Consider the following 24,530-nt stretch of genomic DNA (forward strand, 5'->3'; position numbering starts at 1 on the left):
GGGGTTGTTGTGGCCAAAGTGCAGCTCCTGGCATTTGGCCTTATTGAAACTCCTACAGTTGGCCTTAGCCCATCGCTCCAGCCTGTCCAGGTCTCTCTGCAGAGCCTCCCTACCCTCGAGCAGATCAACACTCCCACCCAACTTGGTGTCATCTGCAAATTTACTGAGGGTGCACTTGATCCCCTCATCTAGATCATCAATAAAGATGTTAAACAGGAGTGGCCCCAAAACCGAGCCCTGGGGGACACCACTTGTGACTGGCTGCCAACCGGATTTAACTCCATTCACCACAATTCTTTGGGCCCGGCCATCCAGCCAGTTTTTTACCCAGTGAAGTGTGTTCCCATCCAAGCCACGAGCAGCCAGTTTCACCAGGAGAATGCTGTGGGAAACGGTGTCAAAGGCCTTACTGAAGTCAAGGTAGACAACATCCACAGCCTTTCCATCATCCAATAAGCAGGTCGCCCTGTTGTAGAAGGAGATCAGGTTTGTCAAGCAGGACCTGCCTTTCATAAACCCATGTTGACTGGGCCTGATCATCTGGTTGTCCCGCATGTGTTGTATGATGGTACTCAGGATGAGCTGCTCCATCAGCTTCCCGGGCACCGAAGTCAAGCTGACAGGCCTGTAATTTCCCGCATCACCCTTCCGACCCTTCTTATATATGGGCGTCACATTGGCCAATTTCCAATCTGTCGGGGCCTCCCCAGTCAGCCAGGACTGCTGGTAAATGATGGAAAGTGGCTTGGCGAGCACCCCAGCCAGCTCCTTCAGCACCCTCGGGTGTATCCCATCTGGTCCCATAGACTTGTGTGTGTCTATGCGATGCAGTAGGTCACTGACTATCTCCTCCTGGATTGCAGGGGGGTCGTTCTCCCAGTCTCTGTCTTCTGGCTGAGGAGGCTGGATTCCCTCAGTACAGCTAGTCTTGCTGTTAAAGACTGAGGCAAAGAAGGCATTAAGCACCTCAGCCTTTTCCTCGTCACTTGTTACCATGTTTCCTCCTGCATCTAGCAGGGGATGGAGGCTCTCTCTGGTCTTTCTTTTGCTGTTGTGATACTTCTAGAAACATTTCTTGTTGTCCTTGATTGCTGAAGCCAGATTAATTTCCATCTGGGATTTAGACCTCCTGATTTCTGCCCTGCATAGCCTCACAGCATCTTTGTAATCACTGAGTGGCTAGCCCCTTCTTCCAAAAGCTGTAAACTCTCCTTTTCTCCCTGAGTTGGAACCAAAGCTCCCTGTTTAGCCAGGGTGGTCATCTCCTTCGCTGGCTTCTCTTACAGCACCTGGGGACAGCCTGCTCCTGAGCCATTAAGACTTCCTTCTTAAAGAGTGCCCAGCCTTCCTGGACCCCTATACCCTTCAGGACCATTTCCCAAGGTATCTTGTCAAGCAGGTGCCTAAGCAAGTCAAAGTCAGCCCTTTGAAAGTCCAGGATGTCATTTCTGCTTAGCCCTCTCCTGGCCTCTCTAAGAATAGAGAACTCTATTATTTCATGATCTCTGTGCCCTAGTCGGCTTCCAACCGCCACATCATCCACCAGTCCTTCTCTGTTCACAAAGAGGAGGGCACCTTCTCTGCAGGGCACCTTAATTTCCATCAGGGCACCTTCTCTGGTTGGTTCACTCACCAGCTGTGTCAGGAAGTTATCTGCCACACATTCCAGGAATCTCCAGGACTGGTCCCGCTCTGCTGTGTTGTATTTCCAGCAGACGTCTGGGAAGTTAAAGTCTCCCACAAGAACAAGGGCAAGCGATCGTGAGATTTCTCCTAAATGCCCATAGAATATTTCACCCACCTCTCTGTCCTGGTTGGGTGGCCTATAGTAGATTCCTACTACAACATCTGCCCTGTTGGCCTTCCCCCTGATTCTAACACAAAGACACTCCACCTTGTCTTTACTCACTTGTGCTCAAAGCAATCATAACAGTCCCTAACATACAGTGCCATCCCACCGCCTCTCCTTCCTTGTCTGTCCCTCCTAAAGAGCTTGTAGCCATCGACTGGTGCACTCCAGTCATGGGAGACATCCCACCATGTTTCTGTGATAGCCACTACATCATAATTTTCCTGTTTTGTCACGGCTTCAAGCTCCTCCTGTTTGTTACCCATGCTGTGTGCATTGGTATACATGCATTTCAGATGGGCTGGTGTTTTGCTCCCTTCCCCCTTCAAATCTAGTTTAAAGCTCTCTCAGTGAGCCCAGCTAACTCCTGCCCCAAGATCCTTTTCCCCCTCTGGGACAGGTGCATCCCATCTGATGCCAAAAGGTCTGGCATCCTGTATACTAACCCATGATTGAAAAATCCAAAGCCCTGCTGGTAACACCAGTCTTGGAGCCACAAGTAAGGCACAGTAAAACAAGGCCTTTATTGTTCCAGTCCTCTGGGCGAATTTGCTTCCTGAAGTGCCTTGTGCTGCTGCTGCAGGCCACCTGGAGGGCACTCATGAGGGTGTCCCTGTACACCTGTGCTGTGCTTCACTCATGCTTTCCTCAGCATCTGCTGCTGTTGCTGTGAACAACAGGTTACAGGTTAGACATTTAGTAAGGTAGTCTTTAGGAAGTAATTTAAAACATCTTGATGCTCAGCATTTTTTAAAATTAAGCTAGCTCTTTGGCTGTCTAAAAGGAGACGACAGTGCCAAAACTTGGAAGTCTTATGTTGAAAATCCTCATCAAATTTTCTTATGATTAATGGCTTTTAAATATAATTCAAGAAGCCTTAGCATGAAAATGCTACAGAAAATGCGGTAAGAACATAGAAACAAAAGCTTTTTAATTAATTAGAAATGCTTTTGGAATTGGCAGATAACTTTATCCTGGGGACCTCTAAAATGTGCATAAAACGCTAGAGTACACAGAATAAAATCTCACAACAAATCGAGTTTTCTCTTTAGACTCAGTGTAGCACAAAAGAAAGCTCTGAAGGAGTCAGCTTGCTGCCAAAATAATTTTCCAACACTCTTTCCTCATGTCTTCTGATTGCATTGGTTCACCAGCTTATGAACATAATTTGTTGTTCTTTTATGTTTTCGTGCTATGAAAAAGGATAAAAGATTGGAAGCATTGTGATAAATTCCCTGAGGGCTTTTGTTTCAAGAATGAACCCCAATTTTTTTGATGTAGATTAGAAATTTTTCTTCCTCTGTCTGAAAACATGTCTGCCTCCCCTGACTACTGTGATAAAAGCTTTCCACTTATGTGTCATCCTTTGCATTTACTGGGTTACCTGCTATGGACCTGCATTTCTTGAAGTCCCAGTATTGCAGTTTACAGATTTAACACATGCTCTGGATGAGGAATGCCTCAAAACTGTTCTCCATGCACTTCAGGCTGAGCTGAACTGTACCTCCAAACAAAGAAAGCAAAGATTTATCCCCCACATCTACAGCAGGTAATCTATAAAGGATATTGCTCAAGAAAACCCCAACCAACCACAGTGAATATTAAGGCTAAATCAGAAAAGTCTGCCTCTTTGTCCTACTAGGTGCTCCCTGGCAGAGCTGCAGGTAGGGTTTCTTTATATTGCATACCATATGTTGCATTTGTGAAAGATAATATATTAATAGGCCCATGACCTTCCATAGACTGAAAGCATCAGTGTCTCACTATTTTTTTGGAAGCTGGTGCTGTCAGACAAAGAATAACACAAAGTAAAAGAGCAAATGGCACTGCATAGCATATTGGTTTCCTACCCATCCCTGCACCAGTCCTTAAAATTGTGGTGGTATTAAACAGTCATCTGGTCTGTTCATTGCTGCTTTATGTTGGGAGTACATTTATAAAGTTCTAAAAGAGTTAATGGGTATTAATTAAGAATGAATAATTTGAGCAATAGTAACAGTGTAGCAGCATTTCTCCTGGGCTGCTTATATTGCTGAGAAACCCAGGCAGAATGCCAAGCTAAAGTAGCTAGGCAGATCTTCTGAAATTTGGATCTTTCTGCAGGATTATACTTTGTGCTACGTTGAAATCTCTTTACAGGTTAAATTATTGCCAGACTGGCTTTACCATATCCACACAGAGGAGTCAGACAACTACAAGAAACAAGCAGGACTAATTTTATATTGAAAGATAATCTAATGCATATCAAATTTATTTCATGTTCTGTAATGACATTCTGACTGTCCTTTTACAAAAATAACTCTGGTTGCAAACAACCTTATTGACATAATAGATTATGCAACAATCCATAGTGTTTGAACTTCTAAAGATTAAAGCTTCATTAAACTTCTATGAGCTTTTTACAAATGCTCTTCAAAATAATGTGTGGGCAAACATGACAAGTTGGTCTGTCTCTTGGTTCTGTCTGCTTCCTGTCTGCCAGGAAATAAAGAAAAGTATAAGTGAATTCAAAGAAGTATATAGTATGAAGGCCATTCAGCAGATTACTTAAACATATATGTAACTTCAAGTTTGAGTTGCATTGGTGTTGAAGACCAATGAGGACAGAGAAATAATAACACCTGTGAAAAACTATATAGCCTGGTCTTCCTCTTTTCTGAGACTAATGACAACACATGTATGAATGATAGTGCGTTGTTATTGTCGTCATCATCTTACCCTACAGGGCAGTTGGCTCTGGAGCCATAAAAATGATATGTAATCAGATATTTCCCACTGTTGGCATTCAGTATTTGTATTAGAGTTTGTAGTTTGTTTTTCAAATTATTTAAAAGGAGGGCACATGTATAAGGCCACATATTCAAGGTTAAAACATGATGATTTGCGGTAACACCATAGTTTGTATTTCTTCATACACTTAATTAGGTAGAAAAATGAAAATATCTTCACAAGTACTCTTTCAGGAATAGACAGATAATAGTAGGTTTTCAACTAAATGTGTTGCATTTTGTTTGTAAATATTATTCTTTGTATGCAATAAAACTTCATAAGAGTTTTATTAAATATTTTTAAAGGGATTTATACTTAAAACCAAGCAGCTCATGCACATCAGCAGAGCTCATTTTATTATCTGTGTTACTTAGCTGTGAATACTTAGTATGCAAACTGTAGCATTACCAGGTAGAAAAGAGTGAAATTTGTTCAATATGATGACATTTATTTAGGAATTTTATGATGACTGCATCCCTGGGGTTAGTGGAAGAAAATGATTGTTGTATGATCAGTGTAGAGGCAGAAAGTTGTGGGGAAGTTCAGCAAATAGTTGTTGAATGCTTTGGATGGAGCACAGAATCAGGTGACAGTTCTGAAAGATGAAAATGCTTGTCAGGAGGAAAGATGCTTTCATGTGATCAGCAGTTTGGGAGATAATGATTGGTATTATGTAAAAATGTGTACAGCCTGTGAAAGTGGCAGGGAAAATAGTTTGTTTCTCCCTCCCCTCAGTTTCTGAAGAGGAAAATATATTTCCTCCCACAACTCAAGAAGGACATGGACCTGTTCACGCAAGTCCAGAGGAGGGCCACAAAGATGATCAGGGGGCTGGAGCACCTCCCCTGTGAGGACAGGCTGAGAGAGTTGGGGTTGTTCAGCCTGAAGAAGAGGAGGAGAGACCTTATAAGGTCTCCCAGAGAGATGTTATAGCAGCCATCCAGTACTTCAAGGGGGCATGCAGGAAAGATGGGGAGGGGCTCTTTATCAGGGATTGTAGTGATAGGACAAGGGGTAATGGTTTTAAACTGAAAGAGGGCAAATTTAGATTACATGTAAGGAAGAAATTCTTTATTATGCGGGTGGTGAGACACTGGAACAGGTTGCCCAGAGAGGTTGTGAATGCCTCCTCCCTGAAATTGTTCAAGGCCAGGTTGGACGGGGCTTTGAGCAACCTGGTCTAGTGGAAGGTGTCCCTGCCCATGGCAGAGGCGTTGGAACTAGATGATCTTTAAGGTGCCTTCCAACCCAAACCATTCTATGATTCTATGAAAACGGAAAATGTGATATTTTTCTCTCTACTTCCTTGTCATGCAAGTTATGACACTTCGGAACTAAACAAAAGACAAATTAATATCAACAAGTTTCTGTGCAAATTCAACATTTGCTTGTTTACTAAATGTATGGATCTTTTTGGAAACACCCATTTTCTGTTTTGACAAGTGCTTTTGCTGCAGTGATTTGTGCCAGAAGTTGCTTCTCCAAACAATATGCCCTTTGAAAAACTTTTGTTAAATACCTTGAAAATATATATATATGGTTAACCAGTGAATCCCTGTATCATATCATAAACAGTCCACTCTATTTCTGTTAAGAAAATATAATTTTATTTCATTAGCATTAAATTGTAAAATGTGAAAACTTAGAGATAACCTTTTCTAACTGAAAGTTCTCCTGAACTCTAGTCTTTTCAAATTAATTTTGTATCAATATTTGGAAGCAGGTATAAACCCAGCAGTTTATAACTATTTTTTAAGATTCTTTTTCTGAATCAAACTTCCTGACCGAAGTAATTTATAAGATTTATGTTAATTTAACACTTTCACTTCACCTAAGGGATATTCTTTATCTGGGCATTGTTACTTTTGCCTTCCTCCATCAATGACACACACCTGCGTGTGTCATCATGCCTGTTATATACTCTGAATTGGGAACATATTTCCTTCCTTATAATGCACCTGCTATGAAGCACATCCTTAATGGTGAGATACTCATTTTTCAGAAAACAGTCCAAAAAGTTATAAAAAGTTTGTAATAGAAAGTTTGCGGGCTGCCTTGCCCTCATCATCGCTTGATTGAAAATGCTGTCTGATAATTCTTCACTCATGACCTCATCTGTGTGCTCCTCTACAAAATCAAATGCTTTTGATTGAAGAAGATTTGGCTGTATATCAACTATGCAATTCAAAACAGTATGAAGGAGCGTGCTTTTTTTGTTGCAGATCTTGATTATACCATTAAAAATCCATCTGTTGTGGTTCCCCTTCTCTTTTTTCTGGAGAGAAGTGTAGGTAACAAATCAGATCCAGTAGGTCCAAACTTGTGAATACAGACAACTTATTGTAATAAAGAATGGGCTGTTCAAGTGTACCTTTGTGGAAATAAAGAAGGCTAGAGTCAGAAACATGGGCACATAACTCATACTGTAACTAACTTACACTTTTGCCATTTATGCTGTAATACTGTAACTGCACTACAGAATCACAGAATTGTCTAGGTTGGAAAGGACCTTGAAGATCATCCAGTCCAACCATTAACCTAACACTGATAGTTCCCAGCTACACCATATCCCTAAGCGCTAAGTCGACCTGACTCTTAAACACCTCCAAGGATGGGAACTCCACCACTGCCCTGGGCAGCCCATTCCAACACTTAACAACCCATTCTGTAAAGAAATACTTCCTAATATCCAGTCTAAACCTTCCCTGGTGCAACTTGGGGCCATTCCTTCTTGTCCTATCACTTGTTACTTTGTTGAAGAGACTCATCCCCATCTCTCTACCACCTCCTTTCAGGTAGTTGTAGAGGGCGATGAGGTCTCCCCTCAGCCTCCTCTTCTCCAGACTAAACAACCCCAGTTCCCTCAGCCGCTCCTCGTACGACATGTGCTCCAGACCCTTCACCAGCTTCGTTGCCCTTTGGACACGCTCGAGTAATTCAATGTCGTTTTTGTAGTGAGGGACCCAAAACTCAACACAGTAATCGAGGTGCGGCCTCACCAGGTCCGAGTACAGGGGTAAGATCACTTCCCTGTCCCTGCTGGCCACGCTATTTCTGATACAGGCCAGGATACCATTGGCCTTCTTGGCCACCTGGGCACACTGCTGGCTCATGTTCAGCCGGCTGTCAATCAACACCCCCAGGTCCCTCTCTGACTGGCAGCTCTCCAGCCACTCCTCCCCAAGCCTGTAGCGCTGCTGGGGGTTGTTGTGGCCCAAGTGCAGCACCTGGCATTTGGCCTTATTGAAACTCCTACAGTTGGCCTTAGCCCATCGCTCCAGCCTGTCCAGGTCTCTCTGCAGAGCCTCCCTACCCTCGAGCAGATCAACACTCCCACCCAACTTGGTGTCATCTGCAAATTTACTGGGGGTGCACTTGATCCCCTCATCTAGATCATCAATAAAGATGTTAAACAGGAGTGGCCCCAAAACTGAGCCCTGGGGGTCACCACTTGTGACTGGCTGCCAACCGGATTTAACTCCATTCACCACAATTCTTTGGGCCCGGCCATCCAGCCAGTTTTTTACCCAGTGAAGTGTGTTCCCATCCAAGCCACGAGCAGCCAGTTTCACCAGGAGAATGCTGTGGGAAACGGTGTCAAAGGCCTTACTGAAGTTAAGGTAGACAACATCCACAGCCTTTCCATCATCCAATAAGCAGGTCGCCCTGTCGTAGGAGATCAGGTTTATCAAGCAGGACCTGCCTTTCATAAACCCATGTTGACTGGGCCTGATCATCTGGTTGTCCCGCATGTGTTGTATGATGGTACTCAGGATGAGCTGCTCCATCAGCTTCCCAGGCACCGAAGTCAAGCTGACAGGCCTGTAATTTCCCGCATCACCCTTCCGACCCTTCTTATATATGGGCGTCACATTGGCCAATTTCCAATCTGTCGGGGCCTCCCCGGTCAGCCAGGACTGCTGGTAAATGATGGAAAGTGGCTTGGCGAGCACCCCAGCCAGCTCCTTCAGCACCCTCGGGTGTATCCCATCTGGTCCCATAGACTTGTGTGTGTCTATGCGATGCAGTAGGTCACTGACTATCCCCTCCTGGATTGCAGGGGGGTCGTTCTCCCAGTCTCTGTCTTCTGGCTGAGGAGGCTGGATTCCCTCAGTACAGCTAGTCTTGCTGTTAAAGACTGAGGCAAAGAAGGCATTAAGCACCTCAGCCTTTTCCTCGTCACTTGTTACCATGTTTCCTCCTGCATCTAGCAGGGGATGGAGGCTCTCTCTGGTCTTTCTTTTGCTGTTGTGATACTTCTAGAAACATTTCTTGTTGTCCTTGATTGCTGAAGCCAGATTAATTTCCATCTGGGATTTAGACCTCCTGATTTCTGCCCTGCATAGCCTCACAGCATCTTTGTAATCACCGAGTGGCTAGCCCCTTCTTCCAAATGCTGTAAACTCTCCTTTTCTCCCTGAGTTGGAACCAAAGCTCCCTGTTTAGCCAGGGTGGTCATCTCCTTCGCTGGCTTCTCTTACAGCACCTGGGGACAGCCTGCTCCTGAGCCATTAAGACTTCCTTCTTAAAGAGTGCCCAGCCTTCCTGGACCCCTATACCCTTCAGGACCATTTCCCAAGGTATCTTGTCAAGCAGGTGCCTAAGCAAGTCAAAGTCAGCCCTTTGGAAGTCCAGGATGTCATTTCTGCTTAGCCCTCTCCTGGCCTCTCTAAGAATAGAGAACTCTATTATTTCATGATCTCTGTGCCCTAGTCGGCTTCCAACCACCACATCATCCACCAGTCCTTCTCTGTTCACAAAGAGGAGGTCCATCAGGTTCACCTTCTCTGGTTGGTTCACTCACCAGCTGTGTCAGGAAGTTATCTGCCACACATTCCAGGAATCTCCAGGACTGGTCCCGCTCTGCTGTGTTGTATTTCCAGCAGACATCTGGGAAGTTAAAGTCTCCCACAAGAACAAGGGCAAGCGATCGTGAGATTTCTCCTAAATGCCCATAGAATATTTCACCCACCTCTCTGTCCTGGTTGGGTGGCCTATAGTAGATTCCTACTACAACATCTGCCCTGTTGGCCTTTCCCCTGATTCTAACACAAAGACACTCCACCTTGTCTTTACTCACTTGTGCTCAAAGCAATCATAACAGTCCCTAACATACAGTGCCATCCCACCGCCTCTCCTTCCTTGTCTGTCCCTCCTAAAGAGCTTGTAGCCATCGACTGGTGCACTCCAGTCATGAGAGACATCCCACCATGTTTCTGTGATAGCCACTACATCATAATTTTCCTGTTTTGTCACGGCTTCAAGCTCCTCCTGTTTGTTACCCATGCTGTGTGCATTGGTATACATGCATTTCAGATGGGCTGGTGTTTTGCTCCCTTCCCCCTTCAAATCTAGTTTAAAGCTCTCTCAATGAGCCCAGCTAACTCCTGCCCCAAGACCCTTTTCCCCCTCTGGGACAGGTGCATCCCATCTGATGCCAAAAGGTCTGGCGTCCTGTATACTAACCCATGATTGAAAAATCCGAAGCCCTGCTGGTAACACCAGTCTTGGAGCCACAAGTTCATCTGTTGAGTTCTCTTGTATTTTTCTTCATCCATCCCCACGACTGAAGGGATGGAGGAGAACAGAATTTGTGCCCCCAACCCCTTAATCAGTTTCCCCAAGGACCTGAAATCTCTCTTCATTTCTTTAGGACTTCTGGTAATGTCGCTACTGACCTGAAAAACCAAGAGAGGGTAGTAGTCCTTGGGTCTCACTAGAATAGGGAGTTTTGCCGTGAGGTCCTTGACCCAGGCCCCAGGGAGGCAGCAGACCTCTCTATGAAGCAGGTCTGGTCTGCATATTGGACCTTCGACACCCCTCAGAATGGAGTCACCCACTACAATGACTTTTCTGGGGTTCTTTTTAGAACTGGTTTTAATACCTGGTCCAGAACAACCCAGCCTTGGTGGACCTTGGTCTTCCTCCTTGTTTGTCTCATTTTCTTCCTCCTTCTCTTCTTCATTCAAAAGTTCCAGGGCCTCAAATCTATTGTGAAGGGACACCATGGAGGGTGAGGGTGGTCAGGAGAGGATTTTCCTGCCTCCCTGAGCGGGGACCTGTTTCCAGCCTCCCCCATCTCTTAGGTCCCCTCCTTCTGCCTGGTAGCAAGAGGATGAGGGATTGCCTGCCTCTTCTGGAGCCTCCATTTGCTTCTGTTGCTTTCAGGGGTGCCAAGGTGCTACTCCACCGATCAATTTTCCTTTTGCACTCCCTAATACTTCTTAATCTTTCAACCTCTTCTTTGAGTTCCGCCACCAGGCTGAGCAGGTCATCCAGCTGATCGCACTGCACACAGGTGTTGTCACTGCTGCCCTCCAGCAGGATTGTCAGGCTCAGGCACTCCCTGCAGTCCAGGACCTGGACCACATGAAAAAAATACACAATGTATTGGAATGTCAATGAAATTTGGTTCACTGGTACACTTGAAGAGGGGAACCTTTTGTACCAAGCAATCATAAAATGTGCTCCTATAATTATTGTACTATGAAAGGCAGAAATTTGTTTTCAGTATAGTCACTGGAAATGGGTGGTACTCTAAAGCACAGCAAATCAATGGTGCTGACCATTATTATAAGTTTCTGAAAATTTTCATTTTTTTTTGCTTTTCCGGATGTTTGCTTGAGATAATAAGTCTGATTAAAAATTGAACTCCATGTGCTTCAATTTGTTCAGGACTCTCTTTCTTTTTTTCCTATTCTTTAAAGTTATTTTGACAATGAAATTTTTAATGAGGTGTTAAAGTCACTTAAGTACCCCTGAAAAATACACTGGTTAGCATGGAGATGTTCACAAAACATGTCATTGAAATAGGTAAAAGCTTTATAGCTGACTTAAAAGGATGCAGGATTAGACCTTCAACTGTAATATATTCATGAAAGTCTATACAGTAAATACAGTGTTTGAGCTATCTTTTAGTAGCTGTGATAATGAAGGATTATTAAATTGTTTTGAACATACCTGAAAGTTGGTAGGACTTTTATTGTTCTAGTCTATGATCATTAGATTCACAATAACGTATTATGCCATCACAGCAACTTTTCCTCAGACACAAATATGAAACAACTCTCAACTAAGAACAAGAAGGGATATAAATGGTAGTTGACTTTTTTTTCTTGCAGAGTCTACAGGAACTCCCAGAGATTTCCTAGGACAGATCTAACACAACTGGGATAAAGTCTAAGGAAATGTACATTTTTCTTAAACTGTTTGTGGACCTGGTACAAGATTATCACACATTTTCAGAAACTTGTCATATATTGGCCGTCTCTGTTCAATGCAGTGTTACTCCAGCATATCATTTGGGAACATAACTAGTGCTGTTTTTTTCTGTTATAGCCCTACCATTTCATAATCTGCTCCACCTCTGGTTGTCTGTTATGAAAGCTTGTAACAGTTTGAGAAAACAAGTGATGTTCAGCATCAAGTTTCCTATAAATGCAGATCAGGCCTTGTAGTCGGCCATATAGTCACTAATGTAAACTCCTTACAACTCTAGTGACTTCTGCACTTATTTTCCCAAGCTGTAGTCATAGTCCTTAATCTCTGTTTATGGGCCATACCAATGGACTATAGTAACCTGTTACTGAAATATTCTGCTTTCCCTGTGAGGTAATTCACTTTGTGGTAGTCATTCATTCCTTTGAGGTTAATCTGATGCATGATTTTTGTATGGCTAAAATGTTTTGAAAATTGAGCCATTCTTACTGAACTGAGGAAAAGTAGATTCAAGAAATCAACTTTGAATTTTAAATGCTGTTCCACTCTTGATTTTCTCTTCAGCGTGTATCTGTAGCTGGATACAGAATACCTAATCTTACAGGATACGCAACTCTTTTTTTCTTTTTTTTTTTTGGTTCCTCTCTACATATAATCAAAGAAATATCATTGCTAATGATTATCTTAATTTTTAAACAGCTGTTTGATTAGTATTTTTTTCATTTTTGGAAAATATTTTAACCTCTTTCACTAATGTTTGTTTATTTTGTTGTTTTTTAAATTTCATCCTTCCTTTTTTTCTTAAAGAAATAGGAGTAAGTATTAATTATTGTGCAACTGACATCATGTAAGGCAACAAGGGCTCCTTTTAAAATCTTTTTCCAGAACTTCAATCTTTTAAGGATTAAATTTTTTCCAGTTTCAAGCCCAGCCTTATTTATGATTAATCTATAACCATATGGTCATGACCTTTGCCTTTTTGTTTAAATAGCTCTTCTAATCATTTGGTGTTTTACTACCATGACTGTAACTAGAAAAAAATATTAGCCTCTCCACCTCTGTTCTGGCAGTTGTTGATTCATGTTAGTGGAATGCAAATAATTGAAGCCATACCAGGGAGTGTTTGCGAAGATATCTACATGATACAGCAACATTAATACTTGTTTGTCTTTACCAGAAATGTAAATTATTTTTAATAAATGCATCATTTATAGTATAGTAAGTGTGATCTTTCTCCTTTTCCCTCTCAAACTGATCATCTTCCATGAAAGGATATAGTTACTAAACCCTTTCACTTTGCACTGTTGAATTGTTTTCTATTTCTCTAATTTCTAGCTCAACTATTCCTTCCCATATTTTATTCCAGTCTTCTGTTCATTGATGCTGCCTCTCAGCTGCTTCCGTTCAAATTTTTAATTAATACTGGCCAATAAGATTAAAAAAAATCTCTTTCTACACACTATGGGAGAAGAGGGAAGACAGAGAGGAAAGAAAAGTAACTTTTAAAGAGGGCATGTCTTCCATTACTTGTCCCATGTAGATTCATATGGAAGGAACAGACTTCACTCATGGGGAACTGATAGATCATTACCCCATTTGCTGATGAGACAGAAGATGAAGCAAAAGCTTTGCTGCATTCATCATTACCATGATGAATAAATATATTTTATTAATAATTCTTCCTTATTGAACAGTGGTAGCATTGAAGCTATTTTACCAGCTGAAGAGAACCTGTCTATAAGACAGGTACAAAGATCATGGGATACACTGGGAAGCCCAGAAAGCAGGAAATAAAATAAAACACTTTAGAAATAAATGAAAATAACTTATTTTGTTCCTCTTACATTAAACTCAGACACTTGGAGCTCTGTTTTACTAATGCATAATTAATTCAGACAAGTTACATAGCAGCTTGCCTAATTTTAATTATTTGCCTAAATCTATGTGAAGTCAGTACTGCAGTATGGAATACTATCAATTTATTCTTAAAACCTAACAGAAATCATGCATCAAATAATTTGCACATATATGTAATGAGAAGACTTGCTTTGATAGTTAACCGTGACTATTTGCATTGTCACTCAGAGCAAACTACTTGGCACATGAGGAACTCATGGATCTTAAAGAGTGGCTGGTACTTAGGTACTAACCCAAATGGCTGAATAATGGCACGACTGCTATAAATCATAACTGACTTTGATGCAGTAAAATGACAACGCTTGAAGTAATGCAAATAGACTTGTATAACTCTAGAACTATTGTAATTATAAAACTGAAATCAAGACTGGCCTGTATGTTGTGCATACCTGAATATGATCCCTATTAATTTTTGTCACATTGTCCAAGCATTGAAAGGTATTGTTGCAAAAAATTGCACTTAGTTATTTATGAACACTGAGAAAGGTTTAGATTCTTATATTCCATTGTGGTACTGCTCAAGGGTGAGTTATTTTGGTTCCTACTTTTATTTTTCTCCTCTCGAGATTCACTCAGCAACAAGAATTCAGCAGGTTGCAGGGTTTTTTTGTGAGCTACGATCTTGTCAGGTCTCATCTGCTAAGCAGAGCTGGTTCTGGTCAGTGCTGGGTATGACTCCAAGGGAAACCAAAAGTGTGGAATACTTTCTTCTGTGTGTCCCAGACTGCTTGTTCTGTGATACTGATAAATTGTCATTGTTTAGAATTTTCTGTATTTCCTTCAAACACTTTCTACCTTCTTTCCTTTTTTTTTTTTTTTTCTTAAAGTATATAAAAATTAGACATCAGTGAAAAGACTTTCATTTCCAAAATCAGAAAATAATGTTATTCATTTCAATAGAATATTAACTCAGCACTTACGCAAATACAGAAGAGGATGTTAAGAATGCATAAATTAGTGCACATAAGCACACAAAGCAATGGATGGAAGTTACTATGGAAACTTCAGCTCAAAGTATTTGTTAATCTTAATATTCCATGCTTATTCTTGCATTAACAGGTGTGTAATGAAATAATTGTTTGAAATACAAGGTAACTGAAATGTTTTTAAAACGGGGAAGTTCTTATTAAATAACAGTAATAACAATAAACAAACAATATTGCTTTTCCTAAGTAAGTCATCAACATCACTGTCTTTGTGTATCATTGGCCAAAAAAATTAACTGAAAATCTGTGATCAGTAATTTATTATTTTGGCTACAAAGATGGGACAACATGAGCTTAGCATAGATGAAAATATCAACAAAGATAGATATCAAATATCTCAACAAAGGGGTGGTAACAATTTTTTGTTTCTGTGCTGTTAGAAGGATATAAAATGTTTGATGAAAGACAGACATTATTTGTTTTAAAGAAATCAGCATGCCACCTAAAATCAATGACAAGACAGGTTATGCTAATGTAGCCTTCCTGCCATAGTGCCAGATGGTAAAAGCACAGTATACATAGCTCAGTGCGGTGGTTTTAACAAGCACAGAGAGACTCACGGACAATCAAGAATCAGTAAATGGCCTGATATGCTACTGAAAGAACGTTCATAACATTGTATTGTTTCACAGTGAATGCAAATTAAAATTGCTGTGGTCTCACGCCTTCAAGAATAACTTCTATGTCTGTCTGTGCCCATTCTTCTATCAGAGCAGCAAAAAACAAAACCAGTTACTGTTTCTGAGTCATTTCTTGAGACTCTGTACAGGAGTACTTGAATACTTTAGTAGAGGAAAAAGGAAAGGAGAAATGTTTGCTGGTAACTAGAAAAGTGAACTGGAGTTCAAGAAATTTGGTTCATATTCCTAGTTCTGCTCTTGTCCTCTTTTATAATTTTTTTTGATTGCCTCACCTGTGGCACCTCCAACGTTGTGCAGGGTAAGGAATATGTCTGCAGTGTGAAAGTCTGGTTCTGTCTGACTGCATTTTCTTGCTGAACTGTTTGGTGAGTGCCCCCAGTATATGGAAGGACTTTTCTTTCTTCCTGTGGTTTGCAGGCTCTGCATTAGGCACACAAGTCAGTGCTAATTGAGCTGCTGGATCAGGGAGTTAGCCAGACATCCACATTGGCTTTTGATCATGTCTGTAATACAAGTCATCCAAAGTGTAGATGAAGGCAATAGTTAAAAGAATACAGTTCAGATTTTGGTGTGCATATTAGAGGATGCTAAATGGGAAGGTGTAACAAGCTGTGGAGGAGAATTCTCTGACAGCATATGGATGGATCCTTGCACTTAAAGGGAAATGGAGATTAGCTGTCAGGAAAGCAATAATACTAGAGTTTAAAGAAGGACTCAAAACTGAGCAGAACAATCAGTACTTTGCAAACAATCTCTGGCAGAAAAACTGATAAGAAGCCGTCAACAGAAACAAAAGAAATTGCAAATATTCTTAGCCACCAGGTTAACGGATGTACTTTTCCCAGGCTCAGCACTGCAGGGAAAGGTGTGCTTTGCATATTTGGGAAACAAATGGATGAATGGTCGTACATGTTGACAAGAGGGGGTACATTTTTAAGCACACAGAAATTTGAGGCACTGAAAAAATTAATGTTTTTCCAGTGAAACATGCAAATTAAAATACAGCAGCAATGACTATTTTATATTGTTTGATTAAATTATTTTGTTTTTAGAATCTCACATTTTATAACTGATGTTACGTACAGTTTCTTTGTGCTATTGAGCAGAGTGGGAATCTTTTACCCACTGAAAGTGTTTTATGTGTCTCTTTAATTAGCTAAATTTAAGCTATATATTTCTTTAAGAAACATGAAATACATGTAGAGCTTAAAACCACACTGCTTTGAAAAAATGATAAAGCCTCCTGTAGGAGGACAGCAGTACAGTCCCAAATCCTGGTGAAAGGCAGTCACACAGAGTTTATGATACCCCATATTAATTGTTCTAAAGTATGGTATCTATATAACTCATAATAACCAAGTTACTGAGAAGAAGTCTGTGAACAAGCTTGAAAAGACAAATGCCATCTCCTGTGCATCTCTTTGGCTTCCAGGGTTGCCTCCCCACTTTCTGTGCAGGAGAGGTAGGCAAACAGCAAAACACAGATATGAACAGGTTTCTTAAGAAAATGAAAAGCATAATTGGCTCTGCAGTAGTAGTGCTGAGTAAAGAAGCCAGAGTGGACAACCCATGGTCATAATTATGTAGAGAGCAGGCTGGAAGATGGACAAAGCTGTGATCTGAATGGGGCAACCCACAACTTTCACAGGCCTTTGCTAAAATATCTGTCTGTGAACAGCTTCCAGAGATGCAAAATTTCAAGGGTGGACATGAAAGTAATTATCCGTGTTTACAGTCTACTTGGGTTCTCCTTGCTGAGCTATGCTTTCATCATTAAAAATTTATCTTAAAAAAAAAAAAAAAAAATGGCTGCCATTTAATGCATTTTCAAGTATGATTTCTGTATTTTATTGTGTTTGAATGTAGACTTTTCAGGACAAAGTGTCCTAGATTGGGAAAAGCTATGATATTTAAATGTTTTTGTCAGCTCTTTGGTGATAGCAGTTCAGTTTTACTCTGAATAATTCCAGATATTGTGTCTTTGTGTCTTTTCTTTCTTCTCCTTTCAAGAGTTTGCAAGTTTGCACAGATTTTCCGAAAGAACCTATGTATTCAGCTGGGTTAAATGGAAGTATCACTCAGCACCTTTACACGTAGGTGACATTTATTCCAGGGAAAAAGTGAATTTCTGCTGACCTACATTGCTCATTTTACATTTAAAAACTTTTATTAGCCATTGCTGACTTTACAAGAAAATTATTTAATTAATTTTATTAATGTTTTCCAAATATCTCTGTGAAAAGTAATTTTTGGTAAAATTAGAACAGTTTTTATATGTGCAGATTTCCACAAAACCTTTTTCCCAGAAGAAGGAACTCACAGCTTGGCTCTTTATTGTCTTTGTAAGTTCCTTTCTTTACTGTATATCTGCATATAGCAATGAGCAATGGATATCACTTTGTTCTGGGACTTTATTTAGAACTGAGAGCATGGTTGATGGTGGGAGTGTTGAATAATATTCAGACATGTTGTTAGAAGAGAAAGATATTTGCAGAAGAGGAAGCAGGTGTGCTTTCCTTGGAGTGCATCACAAGTCCTCAACAGAAGGGCCTGAGCCCAGGCAGGTCTTTGATCTTGGTCTTTTTGTCAGGATATTTGCATCACCTCTTTCTGCCATAGGTAAACCTCACCTGAGATTAGCAGATTAGTGGTCAGGAGTAATGTATGGCTACTGCTCTGTTAGCATAATGTGTAGTTTGATCTCAGAGAATCTTTGTTTCTGGTGTAGTTTTTCTGCTCCAGTATACATCGGTACAATTCCATTTATTTATTGCCAGATATGATATGAATTTTGTACAAAAAAAAGGTTGCAAACAAAATAAATATTGAACTTTGGAAAAATTAATAAATTGGGTGAATTTTTGTATCTCTAGCTGTGTAAAATTTGTTTGAAGAGCTGTTCTCTTTTTCTCTAGCTACTTTTATGGTAGTCTCCATAGATTAAAATTTGACCATGAAACTTGGTCATGAACTTTGGGTCACCTTGATTCTTATAACCATAACAACAAGAAATTCTCATTCTTCATTCACCATGAACCAATAATACATTTTGGAACTGATTTAGACAGAATGGAAAAACTGAGTAACAGTTGAGCAGAAATATTTACACTGGCCACGTTGTTAGCAGGGGTAACTGTAAAAACCTGAATAAGTAATGATTGTGCACCTTTGCTTGCATGTTCCGAAGAGCAATAACTGGGTCATTCTTCTACCATGCAAGTTTGGGGTTTGCATGTATTTCAAAGCAGCAATTACCTAGCCAAATAACTGTTTGGGATAATTTTTAAAAGTCACAGTAATATTACTGCCAAATTTAGAGGAAAAGAAAGCATTCTTTGCACCAATAATTACCATGTATTTAAATAATCAAAACATTAAAATGATCCAAGATGGAACAACTTGATCTAGTAATATGGTGGCAAATGGATAGTACTATTTTATCCTTTGTGGACTTCAGTAGTTTTGCAGAAGCTCGTGGGGTTTTTTAATAATATGCTTTGATATTTAATGTTTGTAAAATGATTATGACTATATAATATTCTGTTCAAAGGAACAAATGGTCTCTGATGGAATTGATTCTGCTGAACAGAAATGGCAGGTGTTACTTTGCCTTACAATAGTATCAGTAAACACATCCCCTCCATTATGTCCATCTGTAATGCTACTGCAACTACTATCAGCATCATTACTAGAGTTCTTTAAGTTATGTTATTAGTAGTTATGGAGGCTATTAAAATAACTATTGATTCTATTGATTATTTTTAAAAGATTTAAGCCAGAGTGTAGCACATGTAATTGCAGTTTTGCTTTATCTGGTGTTTCCTGTTCCTCTTTTTTTCTTTTGCTGAAGTTTATTTTATTTTCCTCCTCACTTTCTTCTTCAGTTGTGAGTCTGTGCAAAAGAAAAGACTTCACAGAGAGAAACATAATCTTTAGGATGCTGGAATCTTTTGTCAAAACCAGCATGCTAACTGGATTCTCCCTCCCTCTTTTCAGTGCTTGCCTCCCTTCTCTGCCACTGACGACAAAATTGCTTGTCTGGATACCACATTCCTTTGTATTATGGCCTCCTTTGTTCTACTTTTGGTTCTTGCCTTTTTCTCTCTCCTTAATTTTGTGCCCTCCTCCACTTATTCCCCCCTTTACATTAGAGAGTTTCTGAAGCTTTGTTTTTCCCAACCTGCTCGGAATCCATCCACTTGTCTGCCTGCAGTACCAGCTCTACAGCCCTCTGATGTGTACAGGCAGAGATGCTTGTCCTCTTTTCCATCTTCGTTAGGTCTCTGGTGACTTCTGATATAACACTAGGTTGTCCCCTCAGTCTAGACTAAAATGTGAGCTTGTCCAGTTGAGGGTCATTACTTCACTCTCACCTTCAGGAAGAACTTTGGAAAGAGGCTTTGCTTTACAGCTCTCCTAATAGTGCCACACATGCTGAATCAAGAAAAGAAAGCCTAATAAGTGGATCTGCTATAAGCTTTCCTTTTGAGCCTTTGTTTCATGCAAGATGAGCTCAAACTACTCAATTTTCAAATACAAGTGCTATTTTTGAAAGTTACCCCTTTTTTCATATTCTCAGCAATCATTTCTGTCATTTTCTTTCTCACCATATTCATGCTATAATCAAACTACATTATCTGTTTAATGATACTTGCTTTCTTTGATTATGTCTGAAATGCAGGCATTCCTAAATCTAGGCATATACAGACTGTAAAGAAGGTGACTTTTGTCTTTAGCTTTTTGAAGAAACATCTCCTCCTCCTGTACACTAAAAAGCAATACCATCACTGCTTTTGTTGTCAGTTCTTTGCTTTACATGCAAAATCGTTTCTCAAACACACCATGCATCTCGGGGGCAACCCGTTTTCAGATTTATAGCATGTCCTTAATAGCATCCCATTTTAATGAGTGCAATTCATATCCCTCCACAGTAACAACTGAAGGTCCACCATTTTTCACATCAGTCCATCCTTCTTTTAACTAAGACACATCTTTTTTCTGTTCATCTCAATGAAAGATGGGAATTCAGTATCAAATACCTATTGAAGTCTTGGTATAAGTATCAATGGTAACATAAACAACAGAAATAACAAAACCTTTCTCTCAGTTATTGAACCAGTACTTGAACATTCTCAGTATGATTGTGCAACATGAAATCATTAGCTTTCTCCACCACAAAAATAAATCAGAACCCCTAAAGATTATTGCACATTCTGCAAACTTTCAGATAGTTAGCCAAAGTTGTCTCTAAAGCAACATACTGAATCTCCAAAAACATGCTCAGAAAATCTACAGAATTGAGTGGTTCTGAATCCTCTATTAAGTTGTAAAGGGTAGACTGTAATATATAGTACTTAGGTACCAAAGATACTCAGTCCAGAGTATCATATCATATCCTATCTTACTTTATTTTCTGTTTTATTTTCTATTTTATTTTCTTTGCTTTTGGATGTGTGATGGTGTTCAGCTGTGCTTCTTTCTTTTTTTGGTTTCAGTGCTCCCACCAAAATTGAAAGTGGAAGAGGTGTGATATTAAGAGGGAGTCCTCCAGCCAAAAAGGGAAAAAGTGTTACATAGTGTGTAGATCACTTTGTGAAATCATGGTGATCACTAACTGAAATGTTGGGAAACTCTTGTGAACATGTTTATCTTCTTATAATAGGAAGTGAAGTCCAAACTTTGATCTGGTCTGCAAGCTGGATTGTCTATAATACTAAGATTAAGATGAAAAAGATTAATTGAGTGGTACATAGTTTGTCCTTGTATCTCTAAACAGGTAAGCTGGAGTAAGGACAACTGTGGGACTGAACCATCATATGAAAATAAAGAGGGAAAACGGTTGCAATTGCTCTTGGTTAATGTCCGAAGAAGTCTCTGAGCTTAAAAGAAACTCAGACTCCCCAGTCCAAAGTTGCATCCTCATTATGCCTCCTAAGGACATAATAGGAAGAGCTTTGAAAATAATGGGTATGGGATGGACTTTTTGTGAAGTCTTGTGATAGGAATTGATTGACACTATGTCACCTCTGTGAACCACAGTTAGCAATGAATGCATTTGTGACCCTCAATATTACTACAAAGCCTGACACAATGGGATTGTTGTCCATGATTAGGACTCAGAGAATAATAACAAAACAATAATTACAGTGTTGCAATAGTAGGGGACGATAAAAAGATAACATGGTAATTTCTAACAGAACAAAACCATTTACTTCTAAGGTTTTGGAATGGATATGTATATTGAATTGAGCTTTAAAAAACCAAAGTCTACTAAATTTGGCCTTAAATTTTAGGGTTTGGTTTAATATGTTCTAGACTTAAAAAAATATTAAACATGCTATTAGGCTTGTTCTTTGGAACAAGTTTTCTGACTATGGGGTCTGTAATGCCAACATAATGCATTTGCAAACCTGTATTAAGGCTATTTAGCCTTGTTATATTACAAATAATAAACAAATATTAGGTCCTGAAAGCAAAGGACATTTTTATTCCCCAGTATTTCTAGCCCTGTTGTTATAGCAATTTGTTATTATAACAAAATAACCAGAATGTGCAAACATTCAAAAAATAGTTAATGAAAAGTGAAATGACAGAAGGAATTTTATTACCTCCAGGGATCCAACCTAAGCTTTCCTACAATTCTTTTCTGTGAAGTAGAAGTGGAGTTTTGGAGCTGAGCTGTCCATGTGCAGTGTCAGCATGCTGTGTTTGCTGTAATGCTGGAGCTCAGGGAGAAGCATATATTTGTGGTGTCCATACCTGCTGCTCTTCAAGTTCCTCAAGGAATACATCGAAGCATAGAACAAATTAGGTTGGAAAAGACCCTTAAGATTACCAAGTCCAACTGTAAACCTAACACTGTCAAGTCCACCACTAAACCATGTCCCTAAGCGCCACATCTACATGTCTTCTAAATACCTCCAGGGATGGTGACTCAGCCACTTCCCTGGGCAGCCTGTTCCAGTGCTTGACAACCCTTTTGCTGAAGAAATTTTCCCTAATATCCAATCTAAACCTCCCCTGGCACAACTTTCATGTAGTTGTAGAGAGCAATAAGGTCTTCCCTAAGCCTCCATTTTTCCAGGGTAAACAACCCCAGTTCCTTCATCCACTGCTTATAAATCTTGTTCTCTGGATCCTCAACACCGTATACCACTTTTCTTTCATTTACTTCAATACAAAGTCTGAGGGACAGGAGGAGGAATGAGTGGTGAATGTTGAAGAATTAATGATAAGAAGTTAATAATAATATTTTTTTTCAACCAGTACTTGTATATCTACAGTTTCACAATATAGCCATTCTAAGCAGCCCAGATGTGATTTTGCAAGTATAGAGTATGCACTGAATATGTTATCATCATGCCTGTGTGATGGCATAGTATCTGGCACGAGTATAAGCAAAACTCTAGCAGGATGTCTTGTGTATGGGATTGAGACACTTCTCAAGAAAGGCAGAGAGGCACCTTGAGCTGTGGTAGAGTATTTACAGATCAAATATATCTGCCCTGGGGATTTCATATTGTATTTTCAGCATAGAGATTGCCATTTTTCAGCTCTTAACACTAAGAGCAGCGAAACTATTTTGTCTAGTGTAAGTGGAAGGAAGAGAGCTATCGTGATGTCCATTGAAGGGATGCACAGGAGGAAGAGGTTAGACCACTCTCAAGGATGTTCTAATGACAGATCTTTGCCGCAACTGTTTCTCGCACATCTATCTGTAGCATCAAGTCCTAGGGTTATCGTTAGGAAGCAGAGCTGAAACCTAGAGCCCTGGTGACTGCAGTGGTCACTACTGCCTTGAGATAAGTCCTGAAAATGAGGCTAGTGATGAGTCTTTTAATTCTTCCTGGCCTAAATGCATTCATTAATTGGCACATTTATTCTCAGAGAGAATATAAAACTTTCATGTGCTATGCTGCAATCAGTTAATTTGATTACCATGGCAAGCAAGGAAAATTAAACTTCAGACACCTCAGTGAAGCTACAGGAACTGGGTGGAGAAACATTTGTCATTAGTTTGGTTCTGGCCAAAAGAAAAAAAGAAAACAATAACCATAATCCATTGACTGCACAGCCTTGGAGAGGAAGACACCCCCTGGAAACAGGACAGAGGCATAAAGTCCATCCCAAATGATGAAGGGTCTCTCTAGAAGGAAAAACAAAAGAATATTCTTCCTTCCCATACCAATAAGTAGGCTGAGATGATGAATAAAAAGAAATGTAAATAAAAAGAGAGAAAGTCTCTTTTAGAAGGACTGTAATTTCAGGGAATTTTTAGTTCCACAATGTAACTAAACCTGACAGGTAGATGTATACCTGTTTAAAACTGTTTAAAAAATAAGTTGCTATTAATTATGGGCTATATTTTGCCACCTTTAGACATGAAATTTTCTGTTTAGTCAATGAGTGACCCATTAGCCAATGACAGTGCACATTAGAAAAGCCACATCTAACCTTTACTGAAATCTCCAGTTGCACCATCATCTGCTGTCTAACACCAGATTCCTGCTGCTAATATGCCCCACAAACCAAATCTGAAGTCATTGGAATGCCACCGCTCATGCCTAAGTGCCAGTTAACACTCAAACTTGGTTGAGACCTGGTTTGGACTGGATCAGACTGGTACTGAAGAAGCATATATAATTTTATTAAGAAACCAGTTAATTATGTATTCATTTAAGAAACAAAAGTCACGTCATTCCACCACTGGCTTTGTTTTATAAAAATAAAATCTCAAATCCAGATTTCCCACATCTAGTACTATTGACAAGCAGCAGATTATTGATGTTTGGGATATATTCTGTATGTGTAGAGGATAAATTGCACAAGACATCAGTCTGGAAAAAATTATAATTAAGGAAAGATATTATAAGTCCATAAAATTATGAAGTTCTTGGAAAAGGGAAAAAAGAACATCTGCTCTCTGTTTCTCATAATACAAGAAAGGAGGTACTAATTGGGTATGATTGGGTAGTAGGTAATTATTGAGTCATACATTGACTGTTGATTTATCCTTCTGCATTCGGGGTTTTGGCTGAGGTATTGCTTGTTTGTTTTGAATAACAAAAACTCATTGTGTATCACTGAAGAGCTTCAGATATACTAGTATGGAAATGACTGACATTAGATTGAGACACTGGTATGCATGAG

Source organism: Strix uralensis, chromosome 4 (assembly GCF_047716275.1).
Source record: "Strix uralensis isolate ZFMK-TIS-50842 chromosome 4, bStrUra1, whole genome shotgun sequence".
NCBI classification, from domain to species: Eukaryota; Metazoa; Chordata; class Aves; order Strigiformes; family Strigidae; genus Strix; species Strix uralensis.